Source organism: Coffea arabica, chromosome 10c (assembly GCF_036785885.1).
Source record: "Coffea arabica cultivar ET-39 chromosome 10c, Coffea Arabica ET-39 HiFi, whole genome shotgun sequence".
Lineage (NCBI taxonomy): Eukaryota > Viridiplantae > Streptophyta > Magnoliopsida > Gentianales > Rubiaceae > Coffea > Coffea arabica.
In genome coordinates, this window is record NC_092329.1 from 36,112,615 (window position 1) to 36,130,717 (window position 18,103).

The following is an 18,103-nucleotide window of genomic DNA, read 5'->3' on the forward strand; positions in this document are numbered from 1 at the left end:
ATCAACTCCCCTTTGGTGTGGACTAATTTGAGTTGACATTGTTCCATGAATGGATACCAACGGGGTTTAACTCTTGGAGTACCAACTCCATGGAGGCTTGCAACATCTACAATTGATTTTGGAATGGAACACACCAAGATCAGCTCAACTTGCCTTTGCTTGGTCTGTATAAAAGAAGAAACACTACACAAGGCAAGGGCAAGTTCGTTAAGGAAATAATAGGCCTTCACCGGGTTGCTCAAGATCAGCCCACTTTCTCTCTTTTCTTCCTTTTTACCACCCATCTCATTAGATTTTTTCATCTCTTTTTCTAGTTCAACAGCTGACCCTTTGATCTCATTCCTTTCAACTCCCTCGGATTTTACCTCTTCAGGCTCAAATCCCTCATCTCGCTTTTTCTCCATCCTATAACGCTCAAGCTCACTTTTCATGCGTGCTAGATCAATACAAAGCTGGTCATAAGTAAGTGATACTAGTCCAAAACGACGACCATTAAATAAGAAGGAATACTTATTAGCATGTCCGTCATATTTAACTTCTCGCCTTGACATCCATGCTTTGCCTAACAACACATGTGTCACTTGAATTGGGACTACATCACACAACACCTCATCCACATATTTGCCGATTTGAATAGGTACAAGTGTGTGCTTAGTAACCCAAACATCACCATGAGTGCTCGTCAACTTGTACGGTTGAAGATGATCAATGGTTGGAAGATTTAATTTCTCAACCATGATAGCACTTGCAAGGTTGACTTCACAACTCCCATCAATGGTCAAGCTACTGATTTTATCTTTGACACCACAACGAGTATAAAACCAACCAAGCAACTGAGATTTGATGTTGTCCAATTGCTCATCTACACCACGTAATGCCACTTCTTTGACTCCCTTAGGATCAGGAAGACAATGTTGTGAGCTAGCTTTTTATGCGTCTTGTACTCGCCATGAATGTATGAGGGAACCTGCAAAAAGTTAGCAACGAAACCGAAGATATTGCCTTTCACGCTCCCTTGCGTGTATCCACTCGCACTCATGTATATGGATGTCACTCTAATGCTCTCACGACACTTCTCAAGTCACAAATTGTTCCCCTTGAAGAACTGGAATTCCTCAATGAGTTTTGAATCAACTTCTCTCCAAGCACTCCAAGATGGCAACGTTTAAGTGGCTGGAATTTGAAAGGAAATTTTGGACAGATTTGATGGATGCGCTATTGTGAATGGAATCTCAATGAAAACTTAGCTTCCTAAAATGTAGGAGAGAATGTAGGAGAGTGTTCCTAAAATGTAGGAGAGAGTATAGGAGAGTGTTCCTTAAACGTAGGAGAGTGTTCCTAAAACGTAGGAGAGAATATAGGAGAGTGTCCAAGTGAAAACAAAGAAACCCTAGCGCAAATGAAGCCCTAGCCACAAGTAGAAACCCTAGCGCAAACGAAACCTTAGTCGCACAAATGAAATCCTAGCCGCACAAAGGGAACCCTAGCCGCCACAAGGAAACCCTAGCCGTCGCCCTCTTGTTTCCTTGTTGCCTTCGGCTATGACTAACGACTTGGACAGAATTTGGTAGCAATGTTGGAACACCAACGACCAGAAATTTCGATGCAACAAACGACTCAATACCACGAAACAACTTGCGGACAGATTGTTCACAACAACTACGGATGAATGGATAGAAATTGGACTCACGAAGACCAACAAAATTCCGGGCAGATTTGACACAACAAAGAAACATGCACGGCAGAATTGAAGATGCAAGACACAACCAAGTTTGGACAGATTTTCAAGCAACGACGTGACACACAAACGGACAGAATTGGTGACACAACCAACGACTCCAACGCAAGAACAAGTTGTGGACAGAAATTATCAATAAACTAGACACAACACAAAGGAGAAAACACACCAACAGATTTTGTGTTTGTATGAACAGTAACGTGAACAGTGTCGGATGAACATTACCGGTGAACAGTGTCGATGAACAGTACGATGAACAGTCGTTTTTTTTTTTTGGTTGTAAAGCAAGGCAGCGGAACAAGAAACGCAAAGACAAACTACGGTTGTAACGGAAGATACCTCAACCAAAGCTCTGAAGCCAACTGATACGTTCCTCGATCAACACGTTTCGAGACACGTAGCCCGTTTGCCCAAGGATCTAGCGAGGTTGTCCAACGCTTGGTTTGCGGAACCTAGAATCAAACGGACGACACGATTTGATTTAGGTAGTAGACGACACTCTGATGAAGGTGAATACTCCAGGGGAATAGGTCGGATGAACAATCAAGGACAGGACGCAAGATTGCTCAATAACCCTATCCAAAGCAAGTTAAAGGCTCGAATTCTCTAAAAAAGAAAACGAAAGTACTAAGAATTTTATTCATAAAACTTGTGTCTTTAACCTTACAAAGCTAGCCTATTTATAGGCTAAAGTGACTAAAACCCTAAAGGCTAGGAAAAGGAAAAAGTCGGCCCATGCTGTTGGAACAAGATGGGCCGGCCCATGCTCTTACTTAATCATTAACTAATTGCTAACTAATTGATGGGGCCTAAGGCCTTATTCTCTTGGTGGCCCGCTTGACTCTTCGTGGGCTTGGATCATGGTGTAAATGACTCGATTGTCTCTCTCCACGCCCTCAATATCTTTGTGAACTCCATGTTGGTCTTGGACAAGTCTAACCAGAACTTGGAGTGATTCTTTGAAGAGCTTGGCCCGTGCACGCGTGATTGGGCCCAATGGAACTCGGACTGGGTCATTACTTGGGCTAAGGTCCGTGCACACATTAGTCCCCTCCACTTGAGAAGGATTTGTCCTCAAATCTGGATGGAAATGAATGACACGAACAAGGGTTGGTAGTCTGAATCCTCAAATCGAACGCCACCACAGATTGACTTACATGTTTCTTGGTTAGTTTGAAAAAATGCTCACAACCAGCCTAGAAAAACTCATGGCTTTACTCCAGTGGCTCCTCTTGTTCATATCATTCCCCTCCTCTTGAAAGCAATTTGCCCACAAATTGAAGCAAGAATGGTGACAAGACGAGTTACATGCCTTCGACTCAATCTTGTTATGATGGCTACAGATGGCATCCAATTCAAAGCCCATGTGCTAAGTTGGAAAATAACCCTTGTCGAACCTTGAATCTCACAAACCATCTTCAATGTATGCTCAACTTGATCGTTTGTGGTCATGAGGTAAGGGTCCTCAAAGTGGCATGAAGTGTATCCCATGAAATCGAACTCGGGCTCGAACACACTTGCAAGGCACCAAGGCGGATTTGGTGATGTTGGAGCTTCATGTGGACTAAGAGCAAGACAAAAATCATAATGGTCATTGAGGTACTTGTTCTTTAAACGAACCCTTGGTACACAACCATCCCCAAAATGTGGAGTGTTCCCTTCAAGACGAGCTCGAATCAACTCCCCTTTGGTGTGGACTAATTTGAGTTGACATTGTTCCATGAATGGATACCAACGGGGTTTAACTCTTGGAGTACCAACTCCATGGAGGCTTGCAACATCTACAATTGATTTTGGAATGGAACACACCAAGATCAGCTCAACTTGCCTTTGCTTGGTCTGTATAAAAGAAGAAACACTACACAAGGCAAGGGCAAGTTCGTTAAGGAAATAATAGGCCTTCACCGGGTTGCTCAAGATCAGCCCACTTTCTCTCTTTTCTTCCTTTTTACCACCCATCTCATTAGATTTTTTCATCTCTTTTTCTAGTTCAACAGCTGACCCTTTGATCTCATTCCTTTCAACTCCCTCGGATTTTACCTCTTCAGGCTCAAATCCCTCATCTCGCTTTTTCTCCATCCTATAACGCTCAAGCTCACTTTTCATGCGTGCTAGATCAATACAAAGCTGGTCATAAGTAAGTGATACTAGTCCAAAACGACGACCATTAAATAAGAAGGAATACTTATTAGCATGTCCGTCATATTTAACTTCTCGCCTTGACATCCATGCTTTGCCTAACAACACATGTGTCACTTGAATTGGGACTACATCACACAACACCTCATCCACATATTTGCCGATTTGAATAGGTACAAGTGTGTGCTTAGTAACCCAAACATCACCATGAGTGCTCGTCAACTTGTACGGTTGAAGATGATCAATGGTTGGAAGATTTAATTTCTCAACCATGATAGCACTTGCAAGGTTGACTTCACAACTCCCATCAATGGTCAAGCTACTGATTTTATCTTTGACACCACAACGAGTATAAAACCAACCAAGCAACTGAGATTTGATGTTGTCCAATTGCTCATCTACACCACGTAATGCCACTTCTTTGACTCCCTTAGGATCAGGAAGACAATGTTGTGAGCTAGCTTTTTATGCGTCTTGTACTCGCCATGAATGTATGAGGGAACCTGCAAAAAGTTAGCAACGAAACCGAAGATATTGCCTTTCACGCTCCCTTGCGTGTATCCACTCGCACTCATGTATATGGATGTCACTCTAATGCTCTCACGACACTTCTCAAGTCACAAATTGTTCCCCTTGAAGAACTGGAATTCCTCAATGAGTTTTGAATCAACTTCTCTCCAAGCACTCCAAGATGGCAACGTTTAAGTGGCTGGAATTTGAAAGGAAATTTTGGACAGATTTGATGGATGCGCTATTGTGAATGGAATCTCAATGAAAACTTAGCTTCCTAAAATGTAGGAGAGAATGTAGGAGAGTGTTCCTAAAATGTAGGAGAGAGTATAGGAGAGTGTTCCTTAAACGTAGGAGAGTGTTCCTAAAACGTAGGAGAGAATATAGGAGAGTGTCCAAGTGAAAACAAAGAAACCCTAGCGCAAATGAAGCCCTAGCCACAAGTAGAAACCCTAGCGCAAACGAAACCTTAGTCGCACAAATGAAATCCTAGCCGCACAAAGGGAACCCTAGCCGCCACAAGGAAACCCTAGCCGTCGCCCTCTTGTTTCCTTGTTGCCTTCGGCTATGACTAACGACTTGGACAGAATTTGGTAGCAATGTTGGAACACCAACGACCAGAAATTTCGATGCAACAAACGACTCAATACCACGAAACAACTTGCGGACAGATTGTTCACAACAACTACGGATGAATGGATAGAAATTGGACTCACGAAGACCAACAAAATTCCGGGCAGATTTGACACAACAAAGAAACATGCACGGCAGAATTGAAGATGCAAGACACAACCAAGTTTGGACAGATTTTCAAGCAACGACGTGACACACAAACGGACAGAATTGGTGACACAACCAACGACTCCAACGCAAGAACAAGTTGTGGACAGAAATTATCAATAAACTAGACACAACACAAAGGAGAAAACACACCAACAGATTTTGTGTTCGGATGAACAGTAACGTGAACAGTGTCGGATGAACATTACCGGTGAACAGTGTCGATGAACAGTGACAGTTTTTTTTTTTTTTTGGTTGTAAAGCAAGGCAGCGGAACAAGAAACGCAAAGACAAACTACGGATATAACGGAAGATACCTCAACCAAAGCTCTGAAGCCAACTGATACGTTCCTCGATCAACACGTTTCGAGACACGTAGCCCGTTTGCCCAAGGATCTAGCGAGGTTGTCCAACGCTTGGTTTGCGGAACCTAGAATCAAACGGACGACACGATTTGATTTAGGTAGTAGACGACACTCTGATGAAGGTGAATACTCCAGGGGAATAGGTCGGATGAACAATCAAGGACAGGACGCAAGATTGCTCAATAACCCTATCCAAAGCAAGTTAAAGGCTCGAATTCTCTAAAAAAGAAAACGAAAGTACTAAGAATTTTATTCATAAAACTTGTGTCTTTAACCTTACAAAGCTAGCCTATTTATAGGCTAAAGTGACTAAAACCCTAAAGGCTAGGAAAAGGAAAAAGTCGGCCCATGCTCTTGGAACAAGATGGGCCGGCCCATGCTCTTACTTAATCATTAACTAATTGCTAACTAATTGATGGGGCCTAAGGCCTTATTCTCTTGGTGGCCCGCTTGACTCTTCGTGGGCTTGGATCATGGTGTAAATGACTCGATTGTCTCTCTCCACGCCCTCAATATCTTTGTGAACTCCATGTTGGTCTTGGACAAGTCTAACCAGAACTTGGAGTGATTCTTTGAAGAGCTTGGCCCGTGCACGCGTGATTGGGCCCAATGGAACTCGGACTGGGTCATTACTTGGGCTAAGGTCCGTGCACACATTAGTCCCCTCCACTTGAGAAGGATTTGTCCTCAAATCTGGATGGAAATGAATGACACGAACAAGGGTTGGTAGTCTGAATCCTCAAATCGAACGCCACCACAGATTGACTTACATGTTTCTTGGTTAGTTTGAAAAAATGCTCACAACCAGCCTAGAAAAACTCATGGCTTTACTCCAGTGGCTCCTCTTGTTCATATCATTCCCCTCCTCTTGAAAGCAATTTGCCCACAAATTGAAGCAAGAATGGTGACAAGACGAGTTACATGCCTTCGACTCAATCTTGTTATGATGGCTACAGATGGCATCCAATTCAAAGCCCATGTGCTAAGTTGGAAAATAACCCTTGTCGAACCTTGAATCTCACAAACCATCTTCAATGTATGCTCAACTTGATCGTTTGTGGTCATGAGGTAAGGGTCCTCAAAGTGGCATGAAGTGTATCCCATGAAATCGAACTCGGGCTCGAACACACTTGCAAGGCACCAAGGCGGATTTGGTGATGTTGGAGCTTCATGTGGACTAAGAGCAAGACAAAAATCATAATGGTCATTGAGGTACTTGTTCTTTAAACGAACCCTTGGTACACAACCATCCCCAAAATGTGGAGTGTTCCCTTCAAGACGAGCTCGAATCAACTCCCCTTTGGTGTGGACTAATTTGAGTTGACATTGTTCCATGAATGGATACCAACGGGGTTTAACTCTTGGAGTACCAACTCCATGGAGGCTTGCAACATCTACAATTGATTTTGGAATGGAACACACCAAGATCAGCTCAACTTGCCTTTGCTTGGTCTGTATAAAAGAAGAAACACTACACAAGGCAAGGGCAAGTTCGTTAAGGAAATAATAGGCCTTCACCGGGTTGCTCAAGATCAGCCCACTTTCTCTCTTTTCTTCCTTTTTACCACCCATCTCATTAGATTTTTTCATCTCTTTTTCTAGTTCAACAGCTGACCCTTTGATCTCATTCCTTTCAACTCCCTCGGATTTTACCTCTTCAGGCTCAAATCCCTCATCTCGCTTTTTCTCCATCCTATAACGCTCAAGCTCACTTTTCATGCGTGCTAGATCAATACAAAGCTGGTCATAAGTAAGTGATACTAGTCCAAAACGACGACCATTAAATAAGAAGGAATACTTATTAGCATGTCCGTCATATTTAACTTCTCGCCTTGACATCCATGCTTTGCCTAACAACACATGTGTCACTTGAATTGGGACTACATCACACAACACCTCATCCACATATTTGCCGATTTGAATAGGTACAAGTGTGTGCTTAGTAACCCAAACATCACCATGAGTGCTCGTCAACTTGTACGGTTGAAGATGATCAATGGTTGGAAGATTTAATTTCTCAACCATGATAGCACTTGCAAGGTTGACTTCACAACTCCCATCAATGGTCAAGCTACTGATTTTATCTTTGACACCACAACGAGTATAAAACCAACCAAGCAACTGAGATTTGATGTTGTCCAATTGCTCATCTACACCACGTAATGCCACTTCTTTGACTCCCTTAGGATCAGGAAGACAATGTTGTGAGCTAGCTTTTTATGCGTCTTGTACTCGCCATGAATGTATGAGGGAACCTGCAAAAAGTTAGCAACGAAACCGAAGATATTGCCTTTCACGCTCCCTTGCGTGTATCCACTCGCACTCATGTATATGGATGTCACTCTAATGCTCTCACGACACTTCTCAAGTCACAAATTGTTCCCCTTGAAGAACTGGAATTCCTCAATGAGTTTTGAATCAACTTCTCTCCAAGCACTCCAAGATGGCAACGTTTAAGTGGCTGGAATTTGAAAGGAAATTTTGGACAGATTTGATGGATGCGCTATTGTGAATGGAATCTCAATGAAAACTTAGCTTCCTAAAATGTAGGAGAGAATGTAGGAGAGTGTTCCTAAAATGTAGGAGAGAGTATAGGAGAGTGTTCCTTAAACGTAGGAGAGTGTTCCTAAAACGTAGGAGAGAATATAGGAGAGTGTCCAAGTGAAAACAAAGAAACCCTAGCGCAAATGAAGCCCTAGCCACAAGTAGAAACCCTAGCGCAAACGAAACCTTAGTCGCACAAATGAAATCCTAGCCGCACAAAGGGAACCCTAGCCGCCACAAGGAAACCCTAGCCGTCGCCCTCTTGTTTCCTTGTTGCCTTCGGCTATGACTAACGACTTGGACAGAATTTGGTAGCAATGTTGGAACACCAACGACCAGAAATTTCGATGCAACAAACGACTCAATACCACGAAACAACTTGCGGACAGATTGTTCACAACAACTACGGATGAATGGATAGAAATTGGACTCACGAAGACCAACAAAATTCCGGGCAGATTTGACACAACAAAGAAACATGCACGGCAGAATTGAAGATGCAAGACACAACCAAGTTTGGACAGATTTTCAAGCAACGACGTGACACACAAACGGACAGAATTGGTGACACAACCAACGACTCCAACGCAAGAACAAGTTGTGGACAGAAATTATCAATAAACTAGACACAACACAAAGGAGAAAACACACCAACAGATTTTGTGTTTGTATGAACAGTAACGTGAACAGTGTCGGATGAACATTACCGGTGAACAGTGTCGATGAACAGTACGATGAACAGTCGTTTTTTTTTTTTGGTTGTAAAGCAAGGCAGCGGAACAAGAAACGCAAAGACAAACTACGGTTATAACGGAAGATACCTCAACCAAAGCTCTGAAGCCAACTGATACGTTCCTCGATCAACACGTTTCGAGACACGTAGCCCGTTTGCCCAAGGATCTAGCGAGGTTGTCCAACGCTTGGTTTGCGGAACCTAGAATCAAACGGACGACACGATTTGATTTAGGTAGTAGACGACACTCTGATGAAGGTGAATACTCCAGGGGAATAGGTCGGATGAACAATCAAGGACAGGACGCAAGATTGCTCAATAACCCTATCCAAAGCAAGTTAAAGGCTCGAATTCTCTAAAAAAGAAAACGAAAGTACTAAGAATTTTATTCATAAAACTTGTGTCTTTAACCTTACAAAGCTAGCCTATTTATAGGCTAAAGTGACTAAAACCCTAAAGGCTAGGAAAAGGAAAAAGTCGGCCCATGCTCTTGGAACAAGATGGGCCGGCCCATGCTCTTACTTAATCATTAACTAATTGCTAACTAATTGATGGGGCCTAAGGCCTTATTCTCTTGGTGGCCCGCTTGACTCTTCGTGGGCTTGGATCATGGTGTAAATGACTCGATTGTCTCTCTCCACGCCCTCAATATCTTTGTGAACTCCATGTTGGTCTTGGACAAGTCTAACCAGAACTTGGAGTGATTCTTTGAAGAGCTTGGCCCGTGCACGCGTGATTGGGCCCAATGGAACTCGGACTGGGTCATTACTTGGGCTAAGGTCCGTGCACACATTAGTCCCCTCCACTTGAGAAGGATTTGTCCTCAAATCTGGATGGAAATGAATGACACGAACAAGGGTTGGTAGTCTGAATCCTCAAATCGAACGCCACCACAGATTGACTTACATGTTTCTTGGTTAGTTTGAAAAAATGCTCACAACCAGCCTAGAAAAACTCATGGCTTTACTCCAGTGGCTCCTCTTGTTCATATCATTCCCCTCCTCTTGAAAGCAATTTGCCCACAAATTGAAGCAAGAATGGTGACAAGACGAGTTACATGCCTTCGACTCAATCTTGTTATGATGGCTACAGATGGCATCCAATTCAAAGCCCATGTGCTAAGTTGGAAAATAACCCTTGTCGAACCTTGAATCTCACAAACCATCTTCAATGTATGCTCAACTTGATCGTTTGTGGTCATGAGGTAAGGGTCCTCAAAGTGGCATGAAGTGTATCCCATGAAATCGAACTCGGGCTCGAACACACTTGCAAGGCACCAAGGCGGATTTGGTGATGTTGGAGCTTCATGTGGACTAAGAGCAAGACAAAAATCATAATGGTCATTGAGGTACTTGTTCTTTAAACGAACCCTTGGTACACAACCATCCCCAAAATGTGGAGTGTTCCCTTCAAGACGAGCTCGAATCAACTCCCCTTTGGTGTGGACTAATTTGAGTTGACATTGTTCCATGAATGGATACCAACGGGGTTTAACTCTTGGAGTACCAACTCCATGGAGGCTTGCAACATCTACAATTGATTTTGGAATGGAACACACCAAGATCAGCTCAACTTGCCTTTGCTTGGTCTGTATAAAAGAAGAAACACTACACAAGGCAAGGGCAAGTTCGTTAAGGAAATAATAGGCCTTCACCGGGTTGCTCAAGATCAGCCCACTTTCTCTCTTTTCTTCCTTTTTACCACCCATCTCATTAGATTTTTTCATCTCTTTTTCTAGTTCAACAGCTGACCCTTTGATCTCATTCCTTTCAACTCCCTCGGATTTTACCTCTTCAGGCTCAAATCCCTCATCTCGCTTTTTCTCCATCCTATAACGCTCAAGCTCACTTTTCATGCGTGCTAGATCAATACAAAGCTGGTCATAAGTAAGTGATACTAGTCCAAAACGACGACCATTAAATAAGAAGGAATACTTATTAGCATGTCCGTCATATTTAACTTCTCGCCTTGACATCCATGCTTTGCCTAACAACACATGTGTCACTTGAATTGGGACTACATCACACAACACCTCATCCACATATTTGCCGATTTGAATAGGTACAAGTGTGTGCTTAGTAACCCAAACATCACCATGAGTGCTCGTCAACTTGTACGGTTGAAGATGATCAATGGTTGGAAGATTTAATTTCTCAACCATGATAGCACTTGCAAGGTTGACTTCACAACTCCCATCAATGGTCAAGCTACTGATTTTATCTTTGACACCACAACGAGTATAAAACCAACCAAGCAACTGAGATTTGATGTTGTCCAATTGCTCATCTACACCACGTAATGCCACTTCTTTGACTCCCTTAGGATCAGGAAGACAATGTTGTGAGCTAGCTTTTTATGCGTCTTGTACTCGCCATGAATGTATGAGGGAACCTGCAAAAAGTTAGCAACGAAACCGAAGATATTGCCTTTCACGCTCCCTTGCGTGTATCCACTCGCACTCATGTATATGGATGTCACTCTAATGCTCTCACGACACTTCTCAAGTCACAAATTGTTCCCCTTGAAGAACTGGAATTCCTCAATGAGTTTTGAATCAACTTCTCTCCAAGCACTCCAAGATGGCAACGTTTAAGTGGCTGGAATTTGAAAGGAAATTTTGGACAGATTTGATGGATGCGCTATTGTGAATGGAATCTCAATGAAAACTTAGCTTCCTAAAATGTAGGAGAGAATGTAGGAGAGTGTTCCTAAAATGTAGGAGAGAGTATAGGAGAGTGTTCCTTAAACGTAGGAGAGTGTTCCTAAAACGTAGGAGAGAATATAGGAGAGTGTCCAAGTGAAAACAAAGAAACCCTAGCGCAAATGAAGCCCTAGCCACAAGTAGAAACCCTAGCGCAAACGAAACCTTAGTCGCACAAATGAAATCCTAGCCGCACAAAGGGAACCCTAGCCGCCACAAGGAAACCCTAGCCGTCGCCCTCTTGTTTCCTTGTTGCCTTCGGCTATGACTAACGACTTGGACAGAATTTGGTAGCAATGTTGGAACACCAACGACCAGAAATTTCGATGCAACAAACGACTCAATACCACGAAACAACTTGCGGACAGATTGTTCACAACAACTACGGATGAATGGATAGAAATTGGACTCACGAAGACCAACAAAATTCCGGGCAGATTTGACACAACAAAGAAACATGCACGGCAGAATTGAAGATGCAAGACACAACCAAGTTTGGACAGATTTTCAAGCAACGACGTGACACACAAACGGACAGAATTGGTGACACAACCAACGACTCCAACGCAAGAACAAGTTGTGGACAGAAATTATCAATAAACTAGACACAACACAAAGGAGAAAACACACCAACAGATTTTGTGTTCGGATGAACAGTAACGTGAACAGTGTCGGATGAACATTACCGGTGAACAGTGTCGATGAACAGTACGATGAACAGTTTTTTTTTTTTTTGGTTGTAAAGCAAGGCAGCGGAACAAGAAACGCAAAGACAAACTACGGATATAACGGAAGATACCTCAACCAAAGCTCTGAAGCCAACTGATACGTTCCTCGATCAACACGTTTCGAGACACGTAGCCCGTTTGCCCAAGGATCTAGCGAGGTTGTCCAACGCTTGGTTTGCGGAACCTAGAATCAAACGGACGACACGATTTGATTTAGGTAGTAGACGACACTCTGATGAAGGTGAATACTCCAGGGGAATAGGTCGGATGAACAATCAAGGACAGGACGCAAGATTGCTCAATAACCCTATCCAAAGCAAGTTAAAGGCTCGAATTCTCTAAAAAAGAAAACGAAAGTACTAAGAATTTTATTCATAAAACTTGTGTCTTTAACCTTACAAAGCTAGCCTATTTATAGGCTAAAGTGACTAAAACCCTAAAGGCTAGGAAAAGGAAAAAGTCGGCCCATGCTCTTGGAACAAGATGGGCCGGCCCATGCTCTTACTTAATCATTAACTAATTGCTAACTAATTGATGGGGCCTAAGGCCTTATTCTCTTGGTGGCCCGCTTGACTCTTCGTGGGCTTGGATCATGGTGTAAATGACTCGATTGTCTCTCTCCACGCCCTCAATATCTTTGTGAACTCCATGTTGGTCTTGGACAAGTCTAACCAGAACTTGGAGTGATTCTTTGAAGAGCTTGGCCCGTGCACGCGTGATTGGGCCCAATGGAACTCGGACTGGGTCATTACTTGGGCTAAGGTCCGTGCACACATTAGTCCCCTCCACTTGAGAAGGATTTGTCCTCAAATCTGGATGGAAATGAATGACACGAACAAGGGTTGGTAGTCTGAATCCTCAAATCGAACGCCACCACAGATTGACTTACATGTTTCTTGGTTAGTTTGAAAAAATGCTCACAACCAGCCTAGAAAAACTCATGGCTTTACTCCAGTGGCTCCTCTTGTTCATATCATTCCCCTCCTCTTGAAAGCAATTTGCCCACAAATTGAAGCAAGAATGGTGACAAGACGAGTTACATGCCTTCGACTCAATCTTGTTATGATGGCTACAGATGGCATCCAATTCAAAGCCCATGTGCTAAGTTGGAAAATAACCCTTGTCGAACCTTGAATCTCACAAACCATCTTCAATGTATGCTCAACTTGATCGTTTGTGGTCATGAGGTAAGGGTCCTCAAAGTGGCATGAAGTGTATCCCATGAAATCGAACTCGGGCTCGAACACACTTGCAAGGCACCAAGGCGGATTTGGTGATGTTGGAGCTTCATGTGGACTAAGAGCAAGACAAAAATCATAATGGTCATTGAGGTACTTGTTCTTTAAACGAACCCTTGGTACACAACCATCCCCAAAATGTGGAGTGTTCCCTTCAAGACGAGCTCGAATCAACTCCCCTTTGGTGTGGACTAATTTGAGTTGACATTGTTCCATGAATGGATACCAACGGGGTTTAACTCTTGGAGTACCAACTCCATGGAGGCTTGCAACATCTACAATTGATTTTGGAATGGAACACACCAAGATCAGCTCAACTTGCCTTTGCTTGGTCTGTATAAAAGAAGAAACACTACACAAGGCAAGGGCAAGTTCGTTAAGGAAATAATAGGCCTTCACCGGGTTGCTCAAGATCAGCCCACTTTCTCTCTTTTCTTCCTTTTTACCACCCATCTCATTAGATTTTTTCATCTCTTTTTCTAGTTCAACAGCTGACCCTTTGATCTCATTCCTTTCAACTCCCTCGGATTTTACCTCTTCAGGCTCAAATCCCTCATCTCGCTTTTTCTCCATCCTATAACGCTCAAGCTCACTTTTCATGCGTGCTAGATCAATACAAAGCTGGTCATAAGTAAGTGATACTAGTCCAAAACGACGACCATTAAATAAGAAGGAATACTTATTAGCATGTCCGTCATATTTAACTTCTCGCCTTGACATCCATGCTTTGCCTAACAACACATGTGTCACTTGAATTGGGACTACATCACACAACACCTCATCCACATATTTGCCGATTTGAATAGGTACAAGTGTGTGCTTAGTAACCCAAACATCACCATGAGTGCTCGTCAACTTGTACGGTTGAAGATGATCAATGGTTGGAAGATTTAATTTCTCAACCATGATAGCACTTGCAAGGTTGACTTCACAACTCCCATCAATGGTCAAGCTACTGATTTTATCTTTGACACCACAACGAGTATAAAACCAACCAAGCAACTGAGATTTGATGTTGTCCAATTGCTCATCTACACCACGTAATGCCACTTCTTTGACTCCCTTAGGATCAGGAAGACAATGTTGTGAGCTAGCTTTTTATGCGTCTTGTACTCGCCATGAATGTATGAGGGAACCTGCAAAAAGTTAGCAACGAAACCGAAGATATTGCCTTTCACGCTCCCTTGCGTGTATCCACTCGCACTCATGTATATGGATGTCACTCTAATGCTCTCACGACACTTCTCAAGTCACAAATTGTTCCCCTTGAAGAACTGGAATTCCTCAATGAGTTTTGAATCAACTTCTCTCCAAGCACTCCAAGATGGCAACGTTTAAGTGGCTGGAATTTGAAAGGAAATTTTGGACAGATTTGATGGATGCGCTATTGTGAATGGAATCTCAATGAAAACTTAGCTTCCTAAAATGTAGGAGAGAATGTAGGAGAGTGTTCCTAAAATGTAGGAGAGAGTATAGGAGAGTGTTCCTTAAACGTAGGAGAGTGTTCCTAAAACGTAGGAGAGAATATAGGAGAGTGTCCAAGTGAAAACAAAGAAACCCTAGCGCAAATGAAGCCCTAGCCACAAGTAGAAACCCTAGCGCAAACGAAACCTTAGTCGCACAAATGAAATCCTAGCCGCACAAAGGGAACCCTAGCCGCCACAAGGAAACCCTAGCCGTCGCCCTCTTGTTTCCTTGTTGCCTTCGGCTATGACTAACGACTTGGACAGAATTTGGTAGCAATGTTGGAACACCAACGACCAGAAATTTCGATGCAACAAACGACTCAATACCACGAAACAACTTGCGGACAGATTGTTCACAACAACTACGGATGAATGGATAGAAATTGGACTCACGAAGACCAACAAAATTCCGGGCAGATTTGACACAACAAAGAAACATGCACGGCAGAATTGAAGATGCAAGACACAACCAAGTTTGGACAGATTTTCAAGCAACGACGTGACACACAAACGGACAGAATTGGTGACACAACCAACGACTCCAACGCAAGAACAAGTTGTGGACAGAAATTATCAATAAACTAGACACAACACAAAGGAGAAAACACACCAACAGATTTTGTGTTCGGATGAACAGTAACGTGAACAGTGTCGGATGAACATTACCGGTGAACAGTGTCGATGAACAGTACGATGAACAGTTTTTTTTTTTTTTTGGTTGTAAAGCAAGGCAGCGGAACAAGAAACGCAAAGACAAACTACGGATATAACGGAAGATACCTCAACCAAAGCTCTGAAGCCAACTGATACGTTCCTCGATCAACACGTTTCGAGACACGTAGCCCGTTTGCCCAAGGATCTAGCGAGGTTGTCCAACGCTTGGTTTGCGGAACCTAGAATCAAACGGACGACACGATTTGATTTAGGTAGTAGACGACACTCTGATGAAGGTGAATACTCCAGGGGAATAGGTCGGATGAACAATCAAGGACAGGACGCAAGATTGCTCAATAACCCTATCCAAAGCAAGTTAAAGGCTCGAATTCTCTAAAAAAGAAAACGAAAGTACTAAGAATTTTATTCATAAAACTTGTGTCTTTAACCTTACAAAGCTAGCCTATTTATAGGCTAAAGTGACTAAAACCCTAAAGGCTAGGAAAAGGAAAAAGTCGGCCCATGCTCTTGGAACAAGATGGGCCGGCCCATGCTCTTACTTAATCATTAACTAATTGCTAACTAATTGATGGGGCCTAAGGCCTTATTCTCTTGGTGGCCCGCTTGACTCTTCGTGGGCTTGGATCATGGTGTAAATGACTCGATTGTCTCTCTCCACGCCCTCAATATCTTTGTGAACTCCATGTTGGTCTTGGACAAGTCTAACCAGAACTTGGAGTGATTCTTTGAAGAGCTTGGCCCGTGCACGCGTGATTGGGCCCAATGGAACTCGGACTGGGTCATTACTTGGGCTAAGGTCCGTGCACACATTAGTCCCCTCCACTTGAGAAGGATTTGTCCTCAAATCTGGATGGAAATGAATGACACGAACAAGGGTTGGTAGTCTGAATCCTCAAATCGAACGCCACCACAGATTGACTTACATGTTTCTTGGTTAGTTTGAAAAAATGCTCACAACCAGCCTAGAAAAACTCATGGCTTTACTCCAGTGGCTCCTCTTGTTCATATCATTCCCCTCCTCTTGAAAGCAATTTGCCCACAAATTGAAGCAAGAATGGTGACAAGACGAGTTACATGCCTTCGACTCAATCTTGTTATGATGGCTACAGATGGCATCCAATTCAAAGCCCATGTGCTAAGTTGGAAAATAACCCTTGTCGAACCTTGAATCTCACAAACCATCTTCAATGTATGCTCAACTTGATCGTTTGTGGTCATGAGGTAAGGGTCCTCAAAGTGGCATGAAGTGTATCCCATGAAATCGAACTCGGGCTCGAACACACTTGCAAGGCACCAAGGCGGATTTGGTGATGTTGGAGCTTCATGTGGACTAAGAGCAAGACAAAAATCATAATGGTCATTGAGGTACTTGTTCTTTAAACGAACCCTTGGTACACAACCATCCCCAAAATGTGGAGTGTTCCCTTCAAGACGAGCTCGAATCAACTCCCCTTTGGTGTGGACTAATTTGAGTTGACATTGTTCCATGAATGGATACCAACGGGGTTTAACTCTTGGAGTACCAACTCCATGGAGGCTTGCAACATCTACAATTGATTTTGGAATGGAACACACCAAGATCAGCTCAACTTGCCTTTGCTTGGTCTGTATAAAAGAAGAAACACTACACAAGGCAAGGGCAAGTTCGTTAAGGAAATAATAGGCCTTCACCGGGTTGCTCAAGATCAGCCCACTTTCTCTCTTTTCTTCCTTTTTACCACCCATCTCATTAGATTTTTTCATCTCTTTTTCTAGTTCAACAGCTGACCCTTTGATCTCATTCCTTTCAACTCCCTCGGATTTTACCTCTTCAGGCTCAAATCCCTCATCTCGCTTTTTCTCCATCCTATAACGCTCAAGCTCACTTTTCATGCGTGCTAGATCAATACAAAGCTGGTCATAAGTAAGTGATACTAGTCCAAAACGACGACCATTAAATAAGAAGGAATACTTATTAGCATGTCCGTCATATTTAACTTCTCGCCTTGACATCCATGCTTTGCCTAACAACACATGTGTCACTTGAATTGGGACTACATCACACAACACCTCATCCACATATTTGCCGATTTGAATAGGTACAAGTGTGTGCTTAGTAACCCAAACATCACCATGAGTGCTCGTCAACTTGTACGGTTGAAGATGATCAATGGTTGGAAGATTTAATTTCTCAACCATGATAGCACTTGCAAGGTTGACTTCACAACTCCCATCAATGGTCAAGCTACTGATTTTATCTTTGACACCACAACGAGTATAAAACCAACCAAGCAACTGAGATTTGATGTTGTCCAATTGCTCATCTACACCACGTAATGCCACTTCTTTGACTCCCTTAGGATCAGGAAGACAATGTTGTGAGCTAGCTTTTTATGCGTCTTGTACTCGCCATGAATGTATGAGGGAACCTGCAAAAAGTTAGCAACGAAACCGAAGATATTGCCTTTCACGCTCCCTTGCGTGTATCCACTCGCACTCATGTATAT